This window comes from Chenopodium album, chromosome 19 (assembly GCF_948465745.1).
Source record: "Chenopodium album chromosome 19, dcCheAlbu1.1, whole genome shotgun sequence".
NCBI lineage: Eukaryota > Viridiplantae > Streptophyta > Magnoliopsida > Caryophyllales > Amaranthaceae > Chenopodium > Chenopodium album.
The window spans coordinates 5,880,785-5,908,039 of NC_137852.1; positions in this window are offsets into that span (position 1 = coordinate 5,880,785).

Sequence of the window (27,255 nt, forward strand, 5' to 3'; positions counted from 1 at the left end):
ATTTCGAACAAGAACACCATTGCCAGATGGAAAAAAAAATAGAAACACAAGAATTAATAAACAGTTCCATATTTATTTGTAAAAATTCTACAATGTCATTCTTAAAAAATGACACCATAATATGGAAAAGTGGCAAAATCTAATTGGCCTATATTATGTATTTTGATTTTTGTTTTGAATTATTTTTTAGGTCCATAATATTCTAAAAGTGTATTTATACTATATATGTATTCTTTAGAATACATGTATTTATTAAAAAATAATTAATAATAATTATGAAAATCCCTTTTGTGTCCTTGCCTTTACACCACCACCAACAACTCCCATAACCGCCGCCTACAACCCAACAACTCATCGCTGCCGCACCACCAAACAACAAAACTACTACCTCCAACCGTCGGACAGCCAAGCAACCACCATTAGCCCTCTTGATGCTCCACCCACCGCACTGCTACAACAGGTCAGCAGCCCAATCTACTCATCCTTCAGCCCCGCAATCAATCACCACCGCCCAACTCTCAACCGCACAACAACACCATTTTCAGTCATCAATGCAACCACCACCTTCAATCCACGCCGCTTCAATTCACCAACACTGAAACGCAGCAACATTAGAACCTCAAATCCACCATCAATTACATTAATTCACTACCCAATTACAATAATTTCGACCTCCAATTCCAGCAACAACCGCCACCTTCAATTCACGCTCCACCAACAACACCAAAACACAGCACCAATTGCGACAATTCGAATTTCAATCCACCGTTAATTACATCAATTCCGACCTCCAATCGTAGCAACAACCACCACCTTCAATCCACGCTTCACCAACAACACCAAAACGCAGCAGCTATTGCGACGATTAGAACCTCCAATCCACCATTAATTACATCAATTCGCCACCCAATTACAACAATTCCGACCTTCAAGGCTTCAATAGCAACAACCATTTCGAATTGTGCTCCAATTAAAGATCTAGAAGGTGCACTCATGGAAGAAATTCGTAAATAATTTTTTTTTTTTAAAAAAAAATTAAATACTATAACTATGTATTTTATAAAAAAAATACAATGTATTTGTAATAATACATACATGTATAGTATAATTTGTGTTTTAAAAATAAATAAAAAATTGACCAACCATACAAAAATACTTGCGTGGACCTGGTCTACAATAATATTATTGTGGACCCGAGGTTTATACACACGGAACTGACATTATATTGAAAATAGTGACCCTTATTTTTAACATAGTAACCTTGTTTTTAACATAGTAACCTTTATTAAAAGTTGTATAACGTTTAATACTATTGTGAACTTGAAGTACGACGTTATAACCCTAATTTTAACATAGTCACCTTTTCCTATTTATATTGACCTTATAAAATATTTCATTGAAAAAATTAACCTCTTATAGCCTATATATTACCAAAATGACTTTTATTTTCAACATAGTGACCTTCATTTTATTATAGTGACCTTTTTTTTTATTAATAAAACAACCATAGTTTCTCTAATGTTAGTGGTCCACAATAAATTAGTGTGAACCAGGTCCATTTAAGAATTTGTATTAACATGCCACGTCAGCATGTTATGGTGTCATTTTTTGAAAAATGACACAGTAGAATCATCCATTTATTTGGTTTCTTTTATTGACTTTTGTATTTTTAATAACACAAACAACTTTTAGATTAATTATTTTTAACATGTAACACCTCAATATATATATTTGCAGGTTTAATGCTAGATTTCACTATCACTAATTAGAAAATATGACCAGTTATATTCAACATATAATTAGTTGTATACCTACCTTTTTATACAATCCAACATATAATGGAGTTTTAAGGGCTACATGTTCCCCACTAATACTTTTTTTTTTTTTTTTTTTAAAAAAAAAAAAAAAAAAAAAAAAAAGAATCCAAAGTTAATACCATAGTATATACAAGTATACAAAATTACAAAGACAGCAAATTAAAAGCCCAACAACTAAGCATCGATCACCTTAGCTTATCTAATCAACTATTGTGCTTAATTTAAGCATTAAACTAGATATAATGAGCTACAATAAGGTGGTGTACATGATGTTTTTGGTTCTTGTTGTGATCATTAATTGTAGTTTAACAGTTGCCAAAGCTAATCCAACACTAGTTCTAACAAAAGTAGAGTGCCAAAAGCACTTCGAGAGGGTGAGCAAGGACCGGGACGTGGCCGGAGCAGTATACAGCTTTAGCCCTACTCAAAGCTCGTACAATGCGTTGATCATTGCCAATTCTAATTATCAGGCAGCCTTTAGTAAGTGCTCCTCAATCGAAAGCTCGGAAGCTCGAGTGGGATCGATATAGGCAGAGGCGGAGGCAGAGGCAGTGGCAGAGGGGAAAGCTGAGTGTTTGAGGAACTCTTTAGTTTACTTCATCTTAATTCTAAGCTTTCTTGTAATTTTCCTCAAAAAAATTCATACGTGTGATACGTATATTATATACGTACTGTTATTTTCGCCCAATATTACTATATTAGTACTAAAGCACAAGTTATTAATGGCAAAATCGTTAAGATTATAATATATATACAATAATAATAAATTAATAAGTAATATATATACAATATTAGTTTTCAATTTAATCTGTCAGTGACGCAAAAACGACAACATATATACAATAATAATAATAAAAAAAATAAATTAATTAAAAAAAGGGGTTACTCGTTAACGTATAAAGAGTGTACATCATAAATCTCAATTTATAATATCTATAAACAATTATGAAATGTCAATACTTTTTTTCTCTAAAAGTATTGCAACATGAAAATAAGTAAAATTACTAGAATACTACCTCCGTTTTTTTTTTAGTTGCAACTTTTGGGTATTATTTAATAAATACGAGTATAAAATATTCTAAAGTTGCAACTAAAAAAATCGGAGGTAGTATATGGAATTAGGTTTAAAGGTGTCCTAGGGTCCTTTATGGTCTTGTAAAAACCCAGCTTACAAATTATAATCAAGTGAATCTGTTAAATAGCAATTGGTATTCTATGCACCATGGTGCACAGTAAACTATATGCTCCAGCCCACACGCGGCCCAATAAACGCAGCCCAAACGAAAAAAGCGCCCAACCCAAAACAAGTCACGGAGTTGCGTTTTTCAGTTTTTTTTTTTAAAAAAATAACCGTTTTATTTCTTCAAACCACCACTTTATTTTTTTAATCATTTTAAAACATTCTCTCTCTTCTCATAAATTATAAAGCTTCATCTAATAAATTCATTTGCATTTCTCTCTCCTCATTTCATTTTTCTCACTCAACTCTAAATTTCTCTCTCTAAAAACTACTGCAATTCCATGGCGAACGAAGAAGATTCACCGAAAACACCTTCAAAAAGGTGAACATCTCTCCAATAACTTTAATTTTTACTCGATTTTGATAAATTTGTTAACTTTTTATTGTTTAATTTTTTGAAATGTTAAATAATAGATATAATTTTGTTTTTTTTTTGTAGAAAATCGCAACAAACTTCGTCTGATGATGAAGACGAAAATATGTAAGTAATATTTTGTTCTAATTACTAACAAAACGAGCAATTTAAACCCTAATTTTTAAAATTGAAAAATAATTTGATACAAAATTGTGTTGAACTGGACATTAAGTGAGATGTTCAAAACGAAAACACCAAAAACGAAGAAATTAGAAGATATAAAAGCAAGTCCAATTGTCGATCAAAAAATATTGCAAGAATTAAACAAAGTAATTTCAGAAAGTCCATCAAACAGGTATATTTTGAACTTTTGATTCATATGATTCCTGTTCAATGTGAATATATGTTATTTTTTTAAAGAAGAATTATAAATACTCAACTGAAAAACCCAGAATTTTGCATTTATGTTTGTATATATGCATGCATGTTTATCAATTTTAATTATGTATTGATATATTTTTGAACAACCCACAAAAATATTTTGAACAACAATAAATAGCCACTGAACATATTTCATTTCACTTTGTAATGGAATTATAGATAATAATTAATTATTAAGTTTTCAAGTGAATACCCTTTAAAAAATTTTGAACAATAAAAAACAAACACTGAACAACCCAGAATTTTGCATTTATGTTTGTATATATGCATGCATGTTTATCAATCTTAATTATGTATTGATATATTTTTGAACAACCCACAAAAATCTTTTGAACAACAATGAATAGCCACTGAACATATTTCATTTCACTTTGTAATGGAATTATAGATAATAATTAATTATTAAGTTTTCAGATGAAAACCCTTTAAAAAATTTTGAACAATAAAAAACAAGCACTGAACAACCCACAATTCTATAAATATATTTGATTGTATATTGATGTATTATGATAATGTTTGGATATTTTTTTGAACAACCCATGAAATACATTTGAATGACAAAAAATAATAACTGAACAACTACAAATTTAGTTTGATTTAATTAAAAATATTAGGATATGTTCATATACAATTAAATTTAGTTTATAGTAAAATATTAATCAGAAATAATATGTAAATTTGGTTTATATTCATATAAAATTTAGTTTATATTCATATAATATGTTAATTTTGTTGTAATTTTTCTTTATTACCAGTCCAACTGCTGGAGAGCCCCATGAAACATCTGAACAACATCCTAAAACATCTGAACTACCCTCCCAACCCACTGAACACCAAGAACCAAAAAAATCTTCTGATGTACCTCCACAAATGTCTGTAATCCCATCAGAAAAACAACCAGAAACTTCTGTACCCTCATCAACAAGTTCTGAACTACACAAAGGAACTTCTGAACTCCAACCTGGAAATTCTGAAAAACCTCAACCAACACTACTAAAATTCGGTTAAATTGCGACCGTTTTTCTACGACCGTCTGAAAAACGGTCGCAAACGATGAAATTTGCGACCGTTTTTTAAGCGGTCGCAATATTACGACTGCTTTGAAAACGGTCGCAATTTTGTGACCGTTTTGCGACCGTTTTTATCTTTTTAGACGGTCGCTGGGATGTTTGAACAATTAAAAATAATTCTAAATTAAAATAGATCGTTTGCGACCGTCAAAGACGGTCGTAAATGTCATAATCTGCGACCGTCAACTGAGACGGTCGTAAATTTCAAAATCTGCGACCGTCTAAGACAGTCGTAAATGTCATAATCTGCGACCGTCAACTGAGACGGTCGTAAATGTTATAACCTGCGACCGTCGAAGGCGGTCGTAAATGTCATAATTTGCGACCGTCAAAAGGACGGTCGTAAATGTCATAATTTGCGACCGCTTTAACGGTCGCAAAAGGGATTTTTTTTTAAAAAAAATTATGCGGTATAAAATGAGCCAAACCCTAAGAGTTTCTCAGCTCTTAGCCTCCGCCTCTTTCTTTTCTCTCTCCTCCTCTTCTTTTTGCTTTCTCCAAGGTTCCATCTTCTTCTCTTTCCTTTCTCCTTCCTCCTCATTTTTATTCTTCATTTTCACATCTCCATTTTCGTTCCAAGTTACGCTCCCCTCCTTTTCCGTTCTCTTATTCTCCGGCAGCGTTGGTGGTGTGTTGGTTTGATGCTTAGCTTTGTGGTGTTAACTAGTTCATGGTTTTTAAGGTCGAATTCGACCATGAAAAGTCTAGATCTACACTTTTCATGGTCGAATTTGGCCTTATTAAACCAAATTTGAGATAAAATTCGAAGTTTGAGGCATGTTTTCGTGTTTTTGGTTTATTTTCGTTTTGTTTTTGGTTGATTTTCGTTTCTTTTTTATTTGATTTTGTTTTTTTTTTGTTGAATTTTGGGTTTTATATATTTTCGGGTACATTTTAATTGGATAATTTTGTGGGTTAATTTTCGTTAATTTTAGGGTTTGATATTCAAAGTGAAATTGTTTGATTTTTGTTATTTTTTTGATTTGATTTTCGCTAAATTTTGGGTTTTCATGTTATTTTGTTTGATTTTTGATTAATTTGGTTTATGGGTGGCTTTTGTGGTGGCTGATTTGGGTTTTTGTGGGAAAGGGGTGTGAATCCGGGGTGGGTTGGAGTTCTTTTCGTGGTGATTTGGGGTGGCTGGAGGTGTTTTTGTGGTGGTTGAAGGTGTTGTTGGGGTGGCTGGAGGTGTTTTCGTGGTGGTTGAAGATGTTTTAGTGGTGGTTGAAGGTGTTTTCGGGGTGGCTGATAGTATTTAGGGTGGATGGTGGTGGTGGGTAGATGTGAATAGGGTTGGCAGTGGTGGTGGGTTGGTGAGGCTGGATACGGGGTGGGGTGATTTTCTTTTTTTTGTTTTTTTTTAATTTTAGCGACGGCTGTAGGCGGTCGCTAAATCCAATTTTGCGACCGCTGACATACCGGTCGCAATTATATTTATTTGCGACCGTTTTTCAAACGGTCGTTGAAAATATCAAAAACGGTCGCAAAAAAATTGCGACCGTCAAGAGGTCGTAATTTTGTTTTTTTGCGACCAAGGTAATAACGACCACCACGTTACGACCGTTGACGGTCGCAATTAAGTTTAGCGACCGTTTTTGCTATTTCAACGACCGTCAGAGGCGGTCGCAATTTGTCCGAATTTTAGTAGTGCAACTTCTGTACTGCAAACAGAAGGTTCTGAACAAGGAAATCCTGAACAACCTCCAACAAGTCCTGTAGTCCCAACTGAAGAACAAGGAAATCCTGAACAACCTCCAACAAGTCCTGTAGTCCCAACTGAAGAACAAGGAAGTCCTGAACAACCTCCAACAAGTCCTGTAGTCCCAACTGAAGAACAAGGAAATCCTGTTCAACCTCAAACAAGTTCTGTAGTCCTAAATAAAGAACAAGGAATTCCTGAACAACCTACAGGACATATTTAACAACCTACAGGAAATTCTGAACCAGATGAAAGCAATGGTGACAATAATAGTCAGCCCAATATTGAACAACCTACAGGAAATTCTGAACTAGATGGAAGCAATGGTGACAATAATAGTCAGCCCAAGCCAAGGTAAAATATTAATATGTTTTTGATCATTTTATTATAGTGTAATGTTCATTTAAATACGTAAATGTAAATATTTTTTAACTTATATAAATAATTTAAACAGGAGAAGGAAGCACATAGCTACAAAAAAAAGGAAGAACACAACACCTACAACACCTACAACAACAAGAGTGTTGCGCAGCCAAAGTACCCCAGAAGGGCAAAAAAGTCCTGTCAGTTTAACAGAGCTCAGAAGATTAGAAATGGGGTTCAAAAAACACAGAAGGGGGTTCAGATCAAGGAAAAAACTGGTGCAAAGGAAGGAGGACAACCTTCAGAAAAGGTTGTTAAAAAGGGAGTTCAGAAGAAGGGAAAAGAAGTTCAGAAAAAGGTTGAAGAAGTTCAAAAAAAGGACAAAGGAAAACAAGTTGAGAAGATTGAGAAAAAAAGAAAGAGAAAAGTTGATGAAGATGAGCTGATTGATGACAATGTAGTGAATTTGAGTGATGATGAGGAGGTTGAAGATGATAAGCTAACTGTTAGAGTGGGTCATGTTAAGTTTATGAAGTTTGTAAGTAACTTAACCCCACAACAAAAACAAGCAGTCGAGGATATGGGATTTGGGGCATTTCTTTCTGTGAATTTGCCACAAAATGATGCAGTATTTTGTGCTTGGCTGTTAAAACATTTTGAAGAAAACAGCAGCACTCTATACTTGCCACTTAACAAAACAGTGGAGATCAGTGAACAAGATGTTCAAATTGTATATGGAGTACCTAGAGGTAACAAAGTTGTTACTGAAAAAGAGCCAAAGAAGGCAGAGGAAGAAGATGAAGATTTGGAGTTAGTGACACCTTTGATGAGGTGGAGGGAAATGTGGGGGTGCAAAACTGGTAGCCCTAGAACACAATGGATATTTGAGAAGTATGAAAGTGAAGAAGAAAAGAAGAACAAGTGGGATCAGCAAGCTTTGCACAAGAGGAAATATGTCACAGCAGACATAGAGTCAAAAGAGAAGAACACAAGAGAGGCAACTGAAATGTTCAAAATAGATTTCCTTGTGCTTGCTATGAACTCAATGATGAAAACAAGCCAAAACCTTCACTGCCACTACAAATTCCTACACTCAATTCAAGATTGTGATGAAATAAAGGAATTGAATTGGTGCAAATATGTGCTAAAAAGTCTGATTTCCACAGTACCTGAGTGGAAACAAAACACCAAGGGTTTTTTTAAGGGACCACTGCCTTTCTTGTTGGTATGCTTTTGACTTTTGTTATTTTTTATTTTTTGTTCAAATTGTATTGCATAATGTTCAAAAGTTATACTTCTTAGTTCAAAATTAAAAAAGGCATATGATCAAAATGTGTTTGCCTTATTATAGCATTTAAATTATACCTTTTATTCTTATGTTCAAAAGTTTTTGTATGACTGTTCAAAATTTAATGTCTTATTTTCCTGTGTTTGTTTAAAGGTTTTTTCTTATGAGTGTTCAAAATTTTAATGCAATATATTAATATGTTAAAAATTCAAGGTTTTTAATTATGTTTGTTCAAGATGTTAATGCATATCTTGGTTTCATTTTTTTAAAAATTCGTAATAGAAATAATGTTTTGGTATGCTTTTGTCATGACACAGTTGTTGTATTGTGATCGAGTGCAAAAAAGAAGTATTGAGCAACCAAGGACATACCCAATAATTTCAGCTTGGAATAGAGATATGATTCAAGAGAGAATGAAATTAGAGGGAAAGTCTACATTTGGATTGGGAAGTGTGCTAGAAAGAATACAAATACATGGACATCAACAACCAAAAGTTCAACAACAAGAAAGTGTTGAATCATATGAGAATTTGCCAACCAAGGTTCATTTTATTTTCTGTTCAAAATTCTTTTCCAGTAGTTCAGATTGTTATGAAACATGTTCAAATGCTTTCGTCAACTTATAATGCATTATAAAATCAGTCATAACATCATTAAAGAATACTTTAAATTAAGTCCATTTACTTTTCTGTTCAAATTTTATTTGTAATTGTTCAGAGTGTTATGATAAATGTTCAAATGATTTAGTATAAAGTTCAAATAATAAAGAACACTTTAATACTTGATAATCAGATCAGTTACATATTCATTCTTTATATTTCTGATGTTCATCAACTTATAATGCATGTTCAAAATACTGTAAACTTAAGTGAATTATTTTATATTGAAAACAGGAGGAATTTATGGATGATTTGATGGAGATTGTCAAGACTTTGGAAAGTTGTGTATCAAAAATGTCTGAGAAGCTGAAGCTAGGGAAAAATCTGTTCCCTAACAACATGATAATCAAAAGTGTTGAAGGTCTTATTGGGAAAAGAATGAGTGATGCTTCCAATTTGAGTGAAGATGAGGCTTTCTTTGGAACTGAGGCTTTCTTGAAGGCTATTGATCAGATTGAAAGAGAGTATTTGGAGAAGAAGGAAGCTGAGAAAAAAGCAACAGAAAGAAGAGAAGCTGAGAAAAAAACAGAAAAGGAGAAAAGAAGAAAAGAAGAGAAAGAGCAAAAGAGAAGATGGGGGAGGATTATAACATGGAAAGTGCTTTTAATTTGGAACTTCAAACTCCTCCAACACCAACTGCTCCTTTTTCTATGGCAAGTGCAGATCAAGGGGAAGAAAGTACTGTTGTTGGGAAAAGTACTCTTGACCTAACACTTACCATAGGCAGAGGAGAGAAAGGTCATGAGAAAGAAGTGCCTGATATTGGTGGAAAGGGAAAGGCAAAGGAGGTGCCTTTTGAAATGGCAGCAGCTGATGCACCTGGAAAGTCAACAGATGTGCCTTTTGAAGACATATTTGATGATGCCACTGACTTTACCAATATATTTGAAACCAATGATGCAACACTTGATGATATTTTGAGGAACCCACTTTCAAAGGACTTTCACTATCAAGGGTAATGTAATTCTATCTGAACATCTCAGTGTAATTTTTTGGGCAAAAGGGTAGTAAAGAAAAAGAAAAACATATGTAAATATTTTGGAAGTAATGTAACGAATCTGTAATTTTTTGGACAACTAGGATAGAAGCTGAAAAAGTCAGCATAAATATTTTGGATGAAATCAGAACAAGTACAAATATATATGTATTTATGAAGTATTGAATGATATATTTACTATATTATTTTTCTGTGTTCAAATAATTGTATTAGATGCTCATATGTCTTTGTTGTATGTTCAAATCTACAGATCTAAAGAAGAAGCAGGAAAAGAAAAACAAGTTTCCGAAAAATCAAAGGGGTAACTGTATAAGAGCATATATATTCAATAGAAGTTCATTAGCAATTCACATACAGTTCAGTTAGGTAAACGTATAGTTCAAAAAAACTAACAATACTTTTATATTGTTACAATAGACCAAAAACAAAACAGGATGTGGATGCAAACAAAAGACCACGAAGAGAAGTTACAAAATTGCCAGCTTGCCTAAAATCCCCATTCATGATTAAATATGTGGATTTGTTCAAAAATGTTAGTGCAATGCAAGCAACTTTATCTGATTATGCATTCAGTAAAGGTCCTAAAGAGTAAGTTTTCTAAAATAATTTCATTGTTCAAAAATTAATTTACTTTGTTCAAATATTTATTTATATAATTCAAATAATAAATTGAAGCTTAACTTAATTTGTTTTTTTTTTCTTGTATTGGCAGTGAAGTACTGTACCATGATGGAGAAAATAGTGTCAATAGGGAAGAAATGAGGACACTTGGAACAGATGAAGAGGTGGACACTGCAGTTATCGATGCTTGGGCTCATATTCTGAACACCAAAGGCAAAAAACATAGCATTTACTTCTCCACAATGCCATACGTAAGAAAAAATATATTCAATATTCTTAAATAAACCTTATTTAATATTTTTCTACAAACTATTCAGTATATTTTGACTAGTGTTCATTATATTTATAATAACTCTTCATTATTTGAATGGTTAATTGCAGTTGATTGTCTGCACAAACAAGGGTGAAAGTGTGAACACCACAAAAGAAGTAAGACATGAGAAGTTTGTTGAAAGACTGAATTATAAAATGGCAAACAGTGGTATCTCCAACACAAAAAAATATAGGGAATTCTTCTTTCCCGTGGCTGCATTTGATCACTTCTACTTGCTATGTATCAACATGTACAATGGCACAGTTGATTTGATTGATAACAGGAAGCTTCCAATGAATATCAAAGCATCTACCAAATATGAAGATAATCCTCAAAAAATGGTAAAGTACTAAATTATTTTTTGTTCAATTTCTTCTTAGACTGTGTTCAGTATATTGAGTTGAGATGTTCAAAAAGTAAATTTTTATGTTTTACAGCTAGAAGCTTTTGCATATTTTATGCGAACAAAGGATTATACAGGAAGCGATGTTGCTAGAGTCCTAAGTTTCAAGACTGATTTAATCAAGATGAAATGGAGAAGCAATTTGGATACTAAAAATTGTGGTGTTTACTTGATGAAACATATGGAAACATACACAACAGAGCCTTTGGTAGAATGGAATTGTGATTTGAAAGCAAATAATGTGATTATCAAAAATACTGTTCAAATGTTTTCTTGTTATGTTCAAAGAATTTTATATAGTGTTCATAATTATATAATTTCGGGTTTAATGTTCAGGTTGATCAAATAAGGAAGCTTAGAGTTCAATATTGTTCAGAAATAATATTAAGCCCCACCAACAAAGAAGGATACAGAGTGAAAATGGCAGCAAGAAGAAGAATGGAGGAGAATTAAAATTTAGATTTATTGACATTTCAAAAGACAGTGATTTTATGTAATTTGTTTGAATTTGATGTTTGATGAAGACAAATGTTGTTTGAATTTTTAATTTGGATTGAAATTGACATAAATATGTAATATTTGTAGTAAATGTTGACATTAACATTGTGTTCAAAAATTAATCTTTAGTAGTTCATTTTATAAAATATGTTTGTCAATATATAATTTGATTAAAAAATTATAACAAAAACTTTATAATGCAAAAATTTTCATATATATTGAAAATATATAAGCATTTAAATATTATTACATATTGAAAACCTATGAAAAAGTGTTCAAATATATTGAAAAATTATGAATTACTTGTCTTGTCAAAAATTGATAACATTGCATCATAACTTGAAACATTCGAAGATCCAGAAGCATGAGACCCTTCATTCCTTGCATTGCGACCGGCATCAAAATACTAAAAACACAAAAATTAAAAGAACAATAATAAAAAAAAAAAAAAACAAAATTTATACAAAAAAACAATAATACAAAATAAAAATGTTCACACTTACTTGAGCCCATTTACTAGTTTCATATCGAAAACTTCTGTTATGATTCACTTCAGATACCTTCCTTTTTTTAGCCTGAGAACCACTTGAAACCTAAAAAAAATATATAGTTCAGATTATAATGCCTTACGTTCAAATTAAATGAAAGAAAGTTCAGAACAAAAAAGTTACATTTCTTGCAGAAGACTGAGAACCAGTTGCAGGAAAATTAGTTGAAGCTTGATGACCATGAACCTAAAGAAAAATAAGGTTAGTTCAGAACTTAAAGTTAATAGTTCAAAAATAACATTTGTCAGTTCAATATAAAAATTACATTTGACAAAGGTGGCTGAGTAGCTCTTGAGAAAGATTTTGTATTTTTAGCTTGAGATCCAGATACCTTAAACAAATATAATATATACACACACAAACATATAAATATATTATCTTCAAAAAATGTAAAAAAATATTAATAGTAAAGAAGTTAAATTTATAGAGGAAGCCTGAACATTTGTTCTTGGAATGGTTTTTGAAGCTTTTGATGCTGATGGCTGAGAAGAATTAGGTCCTAGAAAGTTATTGGATGATTGACCTTCAAAAACCTACAAAAATAACAAAATATCAGTAATAAAAAAAGAAGTTCAAAATATATGAAAGAAATATCATAAAAAACATACATTTCTTGAAGAAGACTGAGTAACACTCGCTGGAAAGTTAGTTGAAGCTTGATGACCAAAAACCTACAGAAAATTAAAGATAGTTCAGAATCTAAACATAAAAGTTCAAAAATAATCTCAAAAAGTTCAACAAAATAATTACATTTGATAAAGGTGGCTTAGTTGTTGGAAAAGAATTTGAAGCTTTAGATGAGGATGGCTGAGAAGAACTAGTTGAAGCTTGATGACCAAAAACCTACAGGAAATTTAAAATAGTTCAGAATCTGAAAACAAAAGTTCAAAAATAATGTCAAAAAGTTCAGCAAAAAATATTACATTTGATAAAGGTGGCTTAGTTGTTGGGAAAGAATTTGAAGCTTTTGATGAGGATGGCTGAGAAGAATTAGATGAACCTTGTTGACCAAAAACCTACAAAAAATTCAAGTTAATTTAGAATAATAAAACAAAAATTCAAGAAAAACTTAAAAAAATTCAACAAAAAAAATTACATTTGAAAAAGATGGATGAGTAGCTCTTGACATATTTCCAGAGGAAGGCTGAACATTAGTTGTATTTGAAGCTTTTGATGAGGATGGCTGAGAAGAAATAGGTCTTGGAAAATTGTTGGATGATTCACCTTCAAACAACTACAAAATTAAAAGGTTCAAAATATAACATAGAAAGTTCAAAAGAATGACAGTTTAAGTTCAAAACAGAATAAAAATTACATTAGCTGAAGATTGCTGAGTAGATTTAGTTGAAGGGTGTAGACACCCATTTGTGTCTCCCCAAAACCAAACCCAGTGATGAATGCCTTGCACGTTATGTTATTATCGAATTAGGTGAAAGTGATTCGAAAGCCAAGTGTTGCGGTTTAGTTTTAATTAAATTCTTTTCTCTCTGTTTTTGAAAATGACTTTATTTATTGGAAAACGTCCAATTTAGTTTATTTTGGTCCATGATAAGGGTCCAATAATAGTGTAGTTGGATGGGGCTTTAAAAGATCTTTCCAACGATATATTATAAGCCCAATTCCGATGAATAATGAGGAAGTTATGGCCAAAATACTAAACTGGGCCCAAACCGGATTTTACCTACGACCCAATGATCATGAGGAGGGTCCAAAGGTTTAATCCTATTCCTAAACTAATTAGGATTGATTAGAATCTTCTATAAGTTTCTAAAATATCTTAATTATCCTTTTTTGAAAAGATAAGATCATGGAATTTGATTTGAATATAAACTTTCCTTTTTTAAAACTTTCCTAATTCTATTCGGATTTAAAGATGTTCAAAGATAGTCAGATATTACTTTCGTGCCTCATATATTTTATCCAAATTTTATATGGTTGGGTAGATCTTGAAATTATCTTTCCAATGATATATTATAATAATAATTCCGAGCTATAACGATAAAGATATAAAAGATATACGAAACTCTATCCAAAACTGAAACCCTTTCACTATTTCGTCCATATCTTTTAATCTACAAAATATTTTAATCTGATTCCAATTGCATTAGAAAGTAGACTTCAAGAGCTTTCCAACGACATATTATATGACTTATTTGGACTTCTAGATTAAAAGATATGATAAAAACAAAATCCGTAAAAAACTGTCTTATCGCGAAACGACAGGTTTGTCGCCTCGCGACAGGATAAATTTCTGGCGACAAGGTCGGTTTGTTAGCGACAGAGTGGAGTTTTATTCCTTATCAAATTCTATGTTTTTCCGGACTATTTTTCTTATAAATAGGGTCCGAATTCCTGTTTTCAGAAATCATTCACAATCATCAACTCTTTCTCAATTCTCTCTATCATCTCTCATCAACTTTCATCAATTCTCAATGAATTCTCTCTATTCTCTCTCTAAGCAATATTGCTTAATTCTTATTTTCTCTCTCTTTCTAAACTACCTTTTTTCAAAATACAATATTCCGCATTCACAAGACTTAGAGTCTCTTAGCCAAGTTCGAAGTTGCCTTCGCCCTAGACGTGAAAGGTTTAATATTTTCTGAGGGTTTGGTCCCAAATCCAGTCTAAACTTTATAACTCTTTCTTTCATTTATTTGATTTAGTTCTTTGATTTATTATTTTCATTGAAGTTTACTAACTTGTGTATTTCGTTATTAGAAAGAGGTACGAGGCTTCAAAGTATGTAATCTTATTACCCTCTTTCAATGTAGAAAGCATGTTTATTATTGTTTAATTCCTAGTATCATGTTAGGATGTTATTTAATGCTTTCTAGTATCATGTTTAGGGTGCCTTTAATCTTTTCTAATATCATGTTAGTACCATGTTAGGTTTAAAGCTTTGATCTTTATTGCTTAGTGACATGCTAGGGGTTTGTTATTAATCTTGTTAGTATCATGCCTAGGATCTTGCTATTATATTTAAGCTTTATTATGCCTTATCATGCTATTATCATTATTGTTATTGCTTTATGATGCTTATGTTGCTTGATTTATATTTTATTGTTATTGCTTGATCACACCTTTTATGATTGTTAAAGGGAATTTGTACTTGAAATCACGCTTAATAAGATAATTAATAATTTTGGTTTAGGCTAATGTGATTTTAATTCAAGTGATCGCCAATAATAGTTTTATTTGTGCATTAATTTCAACCAACATAGATTAAACAGGTTAGGTTCAATATAATGTTTGTATGTTATTCGAAAAGCGCACATGAATACGAGCAGAACAAAGTAGAGGCCTATTTTATAGGGCGGGTCCTTTCTTTTGTAGATTGGATTCGTACCCTCATCCCCGAACCCTATTTGGTTCAAGACCTTATGGAGTAGTTGATGGTCCTTTTGGATTGTCTTTTGGGTTTACAAGTTCCTAAAACTTGTTGGCGACTCTTTTTGCTCTTTGTCTTTCCCTTTGGAACGCCACCGTACTTTAGTGTATGATCACAGTGGGGTTCAAGTTTGGGGTTATCGTAATGCTTGAAATATTCCCTACAAAGGGTTACTATTTTTGAATCCTTTTCCATTTGAAGCTTGAGAATCAGTTCTGAACCCATCACCAAAAACCTAAAAAAAAAAAAATGAAATTAAACATATATAATACAAAACAGTTCAAAAAAGACAATTAAAATATTTTAAAAAAAAATACTTACATTTGTTGGTGAAGAATGAGAAGCATTGTTAGTAGCTTTACTATTTTTACTCTGAACATTCTTTTTCTTAGAAAGTACAGAGAGATTTGGTCCTTGTGTTGTTGGATGTGAATAAACCAAAGGATCTCCATCATCATCTAAAACCTACAAAATTTAAAAAAATTATAAGCTGTTCAATAAGAAAAAAAAAAGTTCAAATACAAAGAACAGAGGTTCAAAATTACCTCAACAACTAATTTTTGGACAGTAGCTCTGGCTTCGTCTTTGTATTTATCTACTTTATTTTTCCAACCCTTAGCTTTATTACATGCTTTCTCAACAGTACACTTTGGCCTGTAGTTTCTCTCACCCTTCTTCCTAGCTATTTTTGGATTGTTTATGAACCCTTCTTCATCACCATCTTCTTTAGCTTCTTCACCAACTTCAACATCATCAATATGAATTGGACCCATCACACTTTCCACCTTTTCACGTAGCATTTGAAAAGTATACTCAACTTCATTTCTTGCTAAAAGATCATCTTGACATGATGTCACTAACTGAACATACTTCATAACCATTTGAACTCTCCAAACAGCAGAAGGGACAACTTTAACATCTTCACATGGCTCTTCATCAGACACATGACTACACATAGCCTTCTTAGTCCACCTCTTCACTATATACTGTTCTGGTATTTTTTGAACACAGTGAATATTATATATACGAAGAGAGTGTCCACATAACAACCCCATCTCACTCCAATACTTACAAGTGCAATTGATGTTAAAGGTGAATTTCTCATAAGTAACTTCATGCCTTATAATGTCCTTATTTGGCCTCCAAACATAATAACAAATAGTCTCATCATCTTCATGCTTTCGCTCTTGACAACATGAAATACCTTTTGCAAATTGATCCTCAAATACCACATACACAGAAATAGTATAAATCTCCCTAGCGTGTATGAGCAAACTAACATTAGCTACTGCAAGATGACGGTTACCCCTCAGAAAACGAAAATCTTGCTTACTTTCTTTACTCCTCCATTCTGATATAACATCAAGAAAAGTACTATAAAAGTCACTCAAACCATCTGTTTTATTCAATCTATTAGAAACAGAATGATTTGTTGTTTCACTCCTTTGGGATGACAATACTCCACCCGAAAAATAATCCTTTGAATAAGCAGGGCACCATTTCTCTTTGATATCATACAAGTGATTTAACCAATCATTTTCTGAACACTTGTATTTTGTCATCATTCTATTAAAAACAAAAAACAAGATACCAATAAACAAAATAATAATATAGAAGTTCAAAAAAAAACAACAACAGTTCAAAATATATTACATACAGTTCATATGTACTTGTTAAACAAAAAGAGTAAACAGATTGAAATTAAATAATTATTAGTTCATATATAAACAAAGGTTCAAATCCTAAAAAAATAAATTCAAATAGTTAACAATAATGTTCAAAACGAAATAAGTCATGTTAAATTCAATAAAATTAAGTCCACAAATATGTAAATATCTGAGTTCAAATTAAGACATAAGAAGTTCAGAATATAAAATAAATAGTTCAAATAAAATTAAAGAAAGCTTACCTTGGCCAGTAATGTTCAAATTCAGCAGGACTTTCACAGTACTTGAGCAAATAATCAAATACTTCTGGAAACCCTTTCAATATTCCGAGCCCTCCTATATTGGTCTTTGAATTCTCACCAAGGTGCCAAGTGCACAAACGGTGCCGAGTGCTTGAAAATATTTCTCGTATTGCTGCAGCAATTGAAGGGGCTTGATCAGTCATTAAGGTTATGGGGTGTCGACATTCTCCCATAGATCTCATAAAAGCCTCAAACAACCATACAAAACTGCTGGTCTTTTCATCAAGAACAAAACCCATTCCAAACATCATATTATTACAATGATGATTCATACCAACAAAAGGGGCACAAATCATGCCATATTTGTTGGTTCTATAGGTGGTATCGAAAACCATCAAATCACCAAAAGCTTCATAATCCCTTCGCATTCTTCCATCCCTCCAAAATACACTACAAAGCGCATGATTTCCATCAACCTCAAACTCATAATAAAAGTCACTCTCTTTGGCTTGTCTTGCAGCAAATGACTTGATCAAAGTATTACAATCACCACCTTCTAATCTGCCAGCTTTTTCAGTAGCTAAAGCATTGTAAACATCAGTAACAGTGTAGCATAGATTAGGAGATCCACCAACTTCTTTCCTCAAAGCACGAAGAGAATCCGTAACCCTAACACCACTAGCCTTCATAGTACTTATGAACTTCAAATGCTCACCTTGCATTTTCCTTTGAGACCTAAGGAGATGTCTTTTCTCAACAAGTATCATAGCATGATTGTGATCCATATTGTGTTTAACAGCAGTCCAAACACCTTTCTCATCAATAACAAAATCAATATAAGCTTCACAACATGTACGATAATCCAACTTAGAATACTTCTTAGGCACCTTAGAAGAAGTATCCTTCAAACCAGCATTTGAACACACATAATTTCTGCCTCTCCAAACACTTGAAGTACCAACATATCGAACTTTCCCTTTCCTAATACTAAATCCATGCCGAAATGCATAATCATTGTACATTTCATATGCCTCCGCATCACTTTTGACTTGTTTCCACTGCAATTCAGACTTTTCACTTTCCTTATAAACAATTTCATACTTATAAACTGCAATAAACAAACAAAATGCATAACAAACATTATTATAGTTCAAATATAAAAGAACATAGTTCAAATAACAGAATAAGATTGTTCAAATAAAAGAATTGGATGTTCATAATTACTTGTACAATTCTATATTAAAAAATATACAGAATCAAAGGTTCAATAAAATGAAATAAAGGTTCAAAAATAACATGACAGTGTTCATAATATAGTTAAACTACAAATAAAACGACTAATACAAATTGTAAACAAATAATATTCATAAAATTCATCAAAATATGATAAAATTAATCACAAATTAATAAATTCCAGAAGATAATTTAATTAGTTAATCGATTAATAAATTGAACAATACAACTAATTAAACCTAAATATTATGCAATGTGCAAAATCACATTAAAATTCATAAATCAGCAATCAAATTCAAAACACTTTGAACAACACATACGTATATCTATCAAATTCTGGACATAAATTGTTCAGCAAGAAATTAAAAGAGGCGAAAGTTCAAAATCAAGAATTAATGAACAAATTAATCAACAAATGATCAAAATCATCACAAATTACTAAAATACTATTGCAGAATCATATTAATCACAATCTAATCAAAAATTACAGAAGATTAAAAATAATCTCATCTCCATTATAAGTAACTTAAAAAAACCTAATTATACAATGAGTTGTTCAAAAATCAAATTGAAAAAACCTAATTAACAAAATTAATCGAATTCAGAAATCTTACCTCCACTCTCAAGAACTTCAGGCACAGAAATCAAATCCATGGCAAAAACAAGATTGAAGAACAGAGCAATCAACAATGGTGAGAAAAGCACTGAATAAATCGAATCGAGAAAGTAATTTGAGAGAAAAAATTGATGAGAGAAAACTAGAGGAGAGAGAAAATCGACGAGAGAATATTTTCGAATGATAATTGAAAAGGAAAAATGGAGAAATAAGGAAGGAATTGAAAATGGAAAGAACGCGCGAAAGACGTTGCAAAATAAGGAAAAGAAACGCTAGGTAAGCAGAAGCTACGTGGCAGAACATAATTGGTGGTGCACGTAGTTCTGTGTGCACAAGGGTGCATATTATAATTTGCGGTTAAATAGTAATTAATTGAGCCCAAAAACATGGGCTTGTCTATAAAAATCAAGATATGGGCTCAAAAGTAGGTTAGTACTAAGAAATTGTCATTATTTGCTTGTCAATGTGAGTTACTATTGTTAATTAAGTTGGTAACTACATATTGCCGAATAACTTACATTGAATCTAGAATTGTAGTAACTAGTAAGTGAAACGAGCAAAGGTAGGCCACTAGTTGAGGCACGGGAATATCTTGATAAGTTGAGGCATTCATTAAGAGATGAAAGGAGTATATAATTATAGCAATACCATCTAAGTACCAAAGATACTCGTATTATTTAATTTCGTTAAACTTGATACAAAGGAAGAAGTTGAGCATATATATTGTACAAAATCCTAGCAAAAAACTGTGCTGCTATATATGTCATGTAAGACCTTTTATAGACTAATACATTAATCTAAAAAATTGAATAAAAGTTTTTCAAATTAATTTACTCTAATATTGATTTGATTATATATACTACGTAAAAACTTCTTAAGATTAACACTTCCAGAAATACAACTATACAAGCATTAAATTATTAATGTGGCCCTGTGATGTACGTACGTGGTGCCAACTAATGTCAAATCACTCGTGCAACTAACAAACCGGCGGATAATCAAGAATAATCCCGATTTTGACGGCACGCATGTGATATAATTCCATTGATGATCTATTCAATATATGATTATGCTCCAAATATTTTCCATTAATACAATGACGACACCAAGTGACCAAACCTTATGATATGAGGGATAGAAATTGACAATAATAATACTCACTTCTCTCTTTATTAATGTCCACTTTCATTATTTATTATCCACATAATAAAGAGAAAGCGGACATAATAAAGAGACGGAGGGAGTAACAACAATAATAATAATAATAATAATAATGGATACATTTTCCAGTATTTATATTACAAGTATTTTTTAATCAATACGGAGTATTTGAATTGGAAAATGAATTACTATCTCACTTGGGATTTATTTATTAATCTTGGGAAAGATTGTTCATAGATTTTGCCAAACTACATTTTATATCAATAACTTAATACTAAAACAGACACCGGGATGTGACATGACACCGGGAGTGACATGTGTCACATCCTGGTGCCGTTTTTTCCCTCCAAACTCCCCTTCCTATTTAGACAATTTTTTTTTTTGAATATATTTGAATAATTATACAACTAATAATAATATTCCAAATCTTTTATATCTTCATAATAAATAATATTTCTATTTATTTGACATTCATAATCTATATATATATATATATATACTCCCTCCGTTACTTTTTACTCGCAACAATTACCATTTTTAGCCGTTACACATTACTTGCAACAATATTTTTTCTTTCCTTTTATGGTAGGTTTTTTTGTATGATTTTACAAATTTACCCTTACTTTTGTTTTTAAACACCCTAATTAAACTACTAATTTTATCACCATTAACTTAAACTCTACATTAATTAACTTAACCATTTCCACCAAAATCATTCCTCCCAATTAAATTCATCATCACTTTCAATTGCCAACCACCACCACTACCACCACCACCACCACTACCATACCCAGATTTTCTCTCTCTTTCTTCACCAATCTCCTCTCGTTGTCGCCGCCTTCCTTTCTTTTCTTCCGTTTTCTTTTCTTTTCTTCCTCGTCGCCGCCGTCCTCGTTGTGGGCTTTGTGGGTTGTGTGGGTCAAAATCGGTGGTGGGCGAAATAGGTGGTGGGTCGAAATTGGGGTTGTGGGCGAAATAGGTGGTGGGTTGTGGGTCAAAATCGGGGGTTGTGGGCGAAAAGGTGGGTGGTGGGTCGAAATCGGGGGTTGTGGGTCAAATAGGTGGGTGGTGCTAGGTCGAAATCGGGGGTTGTGGGTCGAAATTGGGGGTGGTGGGTCGAAATCGGGGGTTGTGGGTCAAATAGGTGGGTGGTGCTAGGTCGAAATCGGGGGTTGTGGGTCGAAATTGGGGGTGGTGGGTCGAAATCGGGGGTGGTGGAGGAAATAGGTGGTGGCCGGGTTGAGGTGCGAAATCGGGGTTGTGGGTCGAAGGGGGTGGTGCTAGGTCGAAATCGGGGGCGGTGTGCCGATGCTGGGTCGAAATCGCTGATGGGTGGTGGTGGGTTCGGTCTTTGCTGGTGGTGGTGATAGGTGGACAGGTGGTGGTGATGATAGGTGGTGTTTTGTGAATTCCAGTTTCTGGAATTTCAACTTTGATTTTTTTTTTTTTTTTGTTTTTTTTTTTTAAAAAAAAAAATTTAAAGTAGGATTAACGCACTTAAGTGTATGCCCTTATTTTTCATTAATCATGGTTTCAATATTTTGCCTAGGAGTCCGTTCCTGCCCTCTTTGTTGCGAGTAAAAAGTAACGGAGGGAGTATATATATATATATATATATATATATATATATATATATAAACCCAAGGCAAGAATTGTAATCATGCCACGTGTCATCATTTTTGCCACGTGTCGTCATGAATTGATAAATGATGTGGGGTCATGTGATTCATGTCATATTAAAACTAATCATCAATTTTCCCTTACAAAAAATTAATATTCATAAATGCTAATTTTTTAATGCTCATTCTTTTGTTTGCTCATCTATACTTTGAAGAAATTTATAATGGTATATAAAAATTCATTTAACAGATATAACAAACTAATATGAAGTATAAATGTTGTGTTACTGCATATTTCACAATGAATTTTGTTAATGTTGAATAAAATTTATAAAAAAAATGGTTTTTTTTTTAAAAAAATTATAAAACCATCAATAGATTTCCCCTTAATTTATTAAAGTTATTTTTTAAAACAATTTACTATAGCTTTTTATATAAAAAAAAATGACACGGGGCATCGCCCGGGCTTCAAACTAATTGTCTAGATATAATCAATGGGTAATGATAATATGATACATATAAAATTCATTAAGGAAAAAGATATATACAGCCCTTAGAAGCTAAAAATGAAAACACTTGAGAATAAATAAACATTTAGTACACTGATTTACTCGTAAATTGTTGATAAATTCTCAACTTAATACTAAAAAGGAAACTTAATACTACAGAGTACGGTACAAATTTTTCAGGGGATATGCTTGGATTTAGATAGTCAAATAAAATTGTTTGAAAGGACGGTGAGGAAACATTTATCTTCAAAATTGAAAACCCAAAGTCAGGTTTCATACGAGTTGCCTTAAATCAATGATCAAGCGTTTCAAGCCCAACAGAAGATATGATCGACGAAAATAGAAGCATGCCCAAATCCAAACAAACATTTCTTTTGGGACAGTATGTAGTCATCCTACTGAAGCTGTCAACTCTCTCGTTGCTTCTCAATGTATCAATGGCTCCTATATATGTTTGTCTACCTCTCGATATCCAGCAACTTGTTCAAGTTTAGATTCTTTTATACGATCGATCGATCTTTAACTTCTGAACTTATCTAGTCTATGATCACTAGAAATTATCACAGTCTAAATAAAAGAAAGGACATTTTGTGAAAAACTACCTTATAAATCACTTTTTTTGCGAGAAACTACCTAATAAAAAATATGTTGTATGAAACTACCTTATAAAAGAGTAAATGTTGTAAGACACTACCATTGGTTGGAAAGTCACCGTTGACTTTCAATTTCCGGCGTTGACCACATCACGTGCCGATCATGTGACTTTTAATTTACCCTTTCCCTCCTTTTTTCTTAATTGGCACGTCACGTGATCAAAGCCGAAAAATAAAAGTCAACGATGACTTTTTGACCATGGGTAGTCCCTTACAACATTTATCCTTTTATAAGATAGTTTCTTACAATATTTTTTTTATTAGGTAGTTTCTCGCAAAAAAAATGTTTTATAAGGTAGTTTTTCACAAAATGTCCTAAAAGAAATTTATCTTGATCAACGGTCTTTTCACTAATTGCACGGTCTTTACAATATATACAAAAGAAATAGTAATAATAAGTTCAAATTAATTAGTCGTTAAATCCTATAAAATAATAATAATAATAATAAATTAAAAAAAAAAAAAAAACAGTGGTTAGATCATGAAAATTTTAGTCCCTTTTATTTAGATAAATTCACAAATCAGTTAATTCCTCTGAAAATAGTGCTAGGTCACCACTCATCAATTGAATTAAAAAATGATTGAAAAGGTCAACCCAAAATATAATATATCATGCATGGATCATCAAATTTATTTTTTATACTGAACATTTATTAAAAATGAATAAAAGTACCCTCGAAATCAGATTATGTAATATACAGTTTAATAAAAAAATATAAAGGTTGCTACTTGCTAGTAATGTAAGCTACACTTGATTAAATTAATTGCATTTTTGTTCTATATAAAGGACTAAATTTCTTAAGTGAAAGTACCATCCAAAAAATCAATTCCTCACCTTTATTTTTCTTTGCTAGTTATTTGTAGTAAAATATTAAAAATGACAGCTTTAACTCTTTCCTTGTTGATTTTCTGCTTTAATTGTTTCCTTGTTGATTTTCTCACCTATTTTCTCTAAAGAATGTAGCTCACAACCTCTTGCTCCTGCCTTATATGTCTTTGGAGACTCATTAACTGATGCTGGGAATAACAACTTCTACTCATGGCTTTCTAGGGCTAATTACCCACCTTACGGTATCAACTTTCCAAACGGCCTTATTACCGGAAGATTTTCCGATGGCAAAACTATTGGTGATTTTATAGGTATTTGATTCTAATACATACTTTCGAATTAATATATATTTTATACGAAATATGTTTTATGATAAGGAGAATTAATCCTGACTAGACCTCAACCCTCATGTATTCAATTCCTACACCTTTAGGATCCGAGGCTATCCTATCAAATGAGCTTAACACTTTATTGGAGTATGACTTTTTTTTTTTTTTTTGGTTTTTGAAAGCAAATACTTATATGACTTAATTAACTAGATAATTATGCGTATTAAGTTGACTTTTATTTATGAAGAAATATATACATACCGTACTTTGAGTTAGATGATCGAATATACACAATGATAAATCTAAAAGTATTTTTGTATCGTCTTGCACAAACATTATGTCATTGGGTGTACATAACATTTAATATTTACGTATGTTTTTTTTAAGTGTAGCTGGCTATCTGGGATTGCCGAACCCTCGAGCTTATCGTAAAGTACTGAGGTCAAAAACAGGTTACACCTACGCATCAGCAGGGTGTGGGATATTGCCAAAAACGGGGAGTGCTTTGGTATGTAATGGTACTTTAATTTTGAAATATTTGCCAAACAAACATAATTACATATGAATTTTTCGGGTGAATTTTGCCAAACATATTTATTTTAATGAATTAATTAATATTGGTAATTGCAATATAATGCATAGTTGCTTGAATTTCGATGGACAATTGGAATTGTTCCAAAAAACAATTTTAAAATAGTTGACACCAATATTCAAAAGCCAAACAGAGCTATCTCAATACTTGGGCAACTCTATTTTAGTGGGCTTAGCCCAGAATACACTCCTGAACAATTTGCCCAAGCCCTTATCGATAATTTATCAAGAAGTTGAAGGTAACTCAAACCTATACTATGAAGTACTCTCTCCGTTTTTAAACACTTGCTTCATTTCTCCATGCGCGGAGTTTTAGGAGAAAGTAATAAAATATGGAGGTAGTGGAGTAGTTGAGAAAATAAAAAATTGTAAAAAGCAAAAGTAGTGGAAGAATAGGAGGAGAGAGAGTATTATGTTGGGTCCACTAAGTGTGAGAAATGAATTAAATATTGTAAAAGCTTTCCAAAAAATAAAATGGAGCAAGTATTTAAAAACGGCCAAAAAAGAAAATGGAGCAAGTATTTAAAAACGGCCAGAAAAGGAAAGTGGAGCAAGTATTTAAAAACGAAAGGAGTACAAAGTATTGAATTATGAATACAATAATAGAGTATATAAATCAATTCTAATATTTTTAAGCTTTAAACATTTTTGATTGAATTAATTTTTTTAACATTTGTTTTATTTTAAGTGTTACATTTCCTTTTTTGGCAAAAAAAACTACATTAAAATATTATATCTCTCTTCTCTCATGGTCCCCACGCAACCCACTACTACTTTTTTTTTTTATTATACCTAGTATATATTTTCTCTCACATTTATTACTTTTCAATAAACTATTAACCACATTATCTTTCTTTTACAATTTTTTAATACTCCAATTACCCCACTTACCTCTTATTTTATTTAAGTCAATTAAATTGCCTAAAATTATGAGCCGATCAAACTGTAACACTTAAAAAAAAACACAGGGGGAGTAACATTTAACACTCATAATATGTGTTTGCAGGTTTAATGCAAGATTTCACGATCACTAAATATATTTATTTGTATTATACAAAAATTAGAAAAAATGATTAGTTAGGGTCTGTTTACTTCAACTTAAGTGCAGTTCAGTTCAGCTCCAATCAGTTCAGTTCAACTCTAACCACTTCAATTCAGTTCAGTTCAGCTCCTAATTTCCTTGTCTCATAAGATATTCATTTCAGCTTAGTTTAGTTTAGTTCAGTTTAACTCCAATCAGTTAAGTTAAGCTCGATTCAGTAAACGTGAACATATAATAATTAGTTGTATACCTACCTTTTTATATAATCCAACATATAATGGAAATATGGAATTATTAAGGGCTACATGTTTCCCACTAATACATATAAAAAATCCAAACTTTATACCATAGTATATTATATAGACAAAATTACAAAGACAGCAAATTAAAAGCCCAACAACTAAGCATCGATCACCCTTAGCTTATATAATCAATTATGATTAATCAAGCATTAAAACAAGATATAATGAGCTGCAATAAGGTGGTGTACATGATATTTTTGGTTCTTCTTGTGATCAGTAGTTGTGGTTCATCCATTGCCAAAGCTAAACCAACCCTACTTCTAACAAAACTAGAGTGCCAAAAGCTCTTCGAGAAGGTGAGCAAGGACCGGGACACGGCCGGGGCTGTATACAGCTCTAGCCCTACTCAAAGCTCGTACAATGCGTTGATGCTTGCCAATTCTAATTATCGGGCAGCCTTCAGTAAGTGCTCCTCAATCGAAAGCTCGGAAGCTCGAGTGGGATCGATATAGGCGGAGGCAGAGGCAGTGGCAGAGGGGGAAAGTTGCGTGTTTGAGGAACAGGAAAGGTCTTTAGTTTTCTTCATCGTTTAATTTCAAAGCTTTCTTGTAAATTTTCCTCGAAAAAATATGTGGTATATACATATATTACTGTTCTTAGTGAATTAAATTTATTGATACAAGTGATTTTCGCCCAATATTAGTAGTAAAGCACAATTAAGTTACTAATGGCAAAAATGTTAAGATTATATAGGAATATAAATTTTAGGAAAATTTACGAGAAAGGTCCTTTTAAGTAATCGGCCTAGTAAGGAAGGTCCTT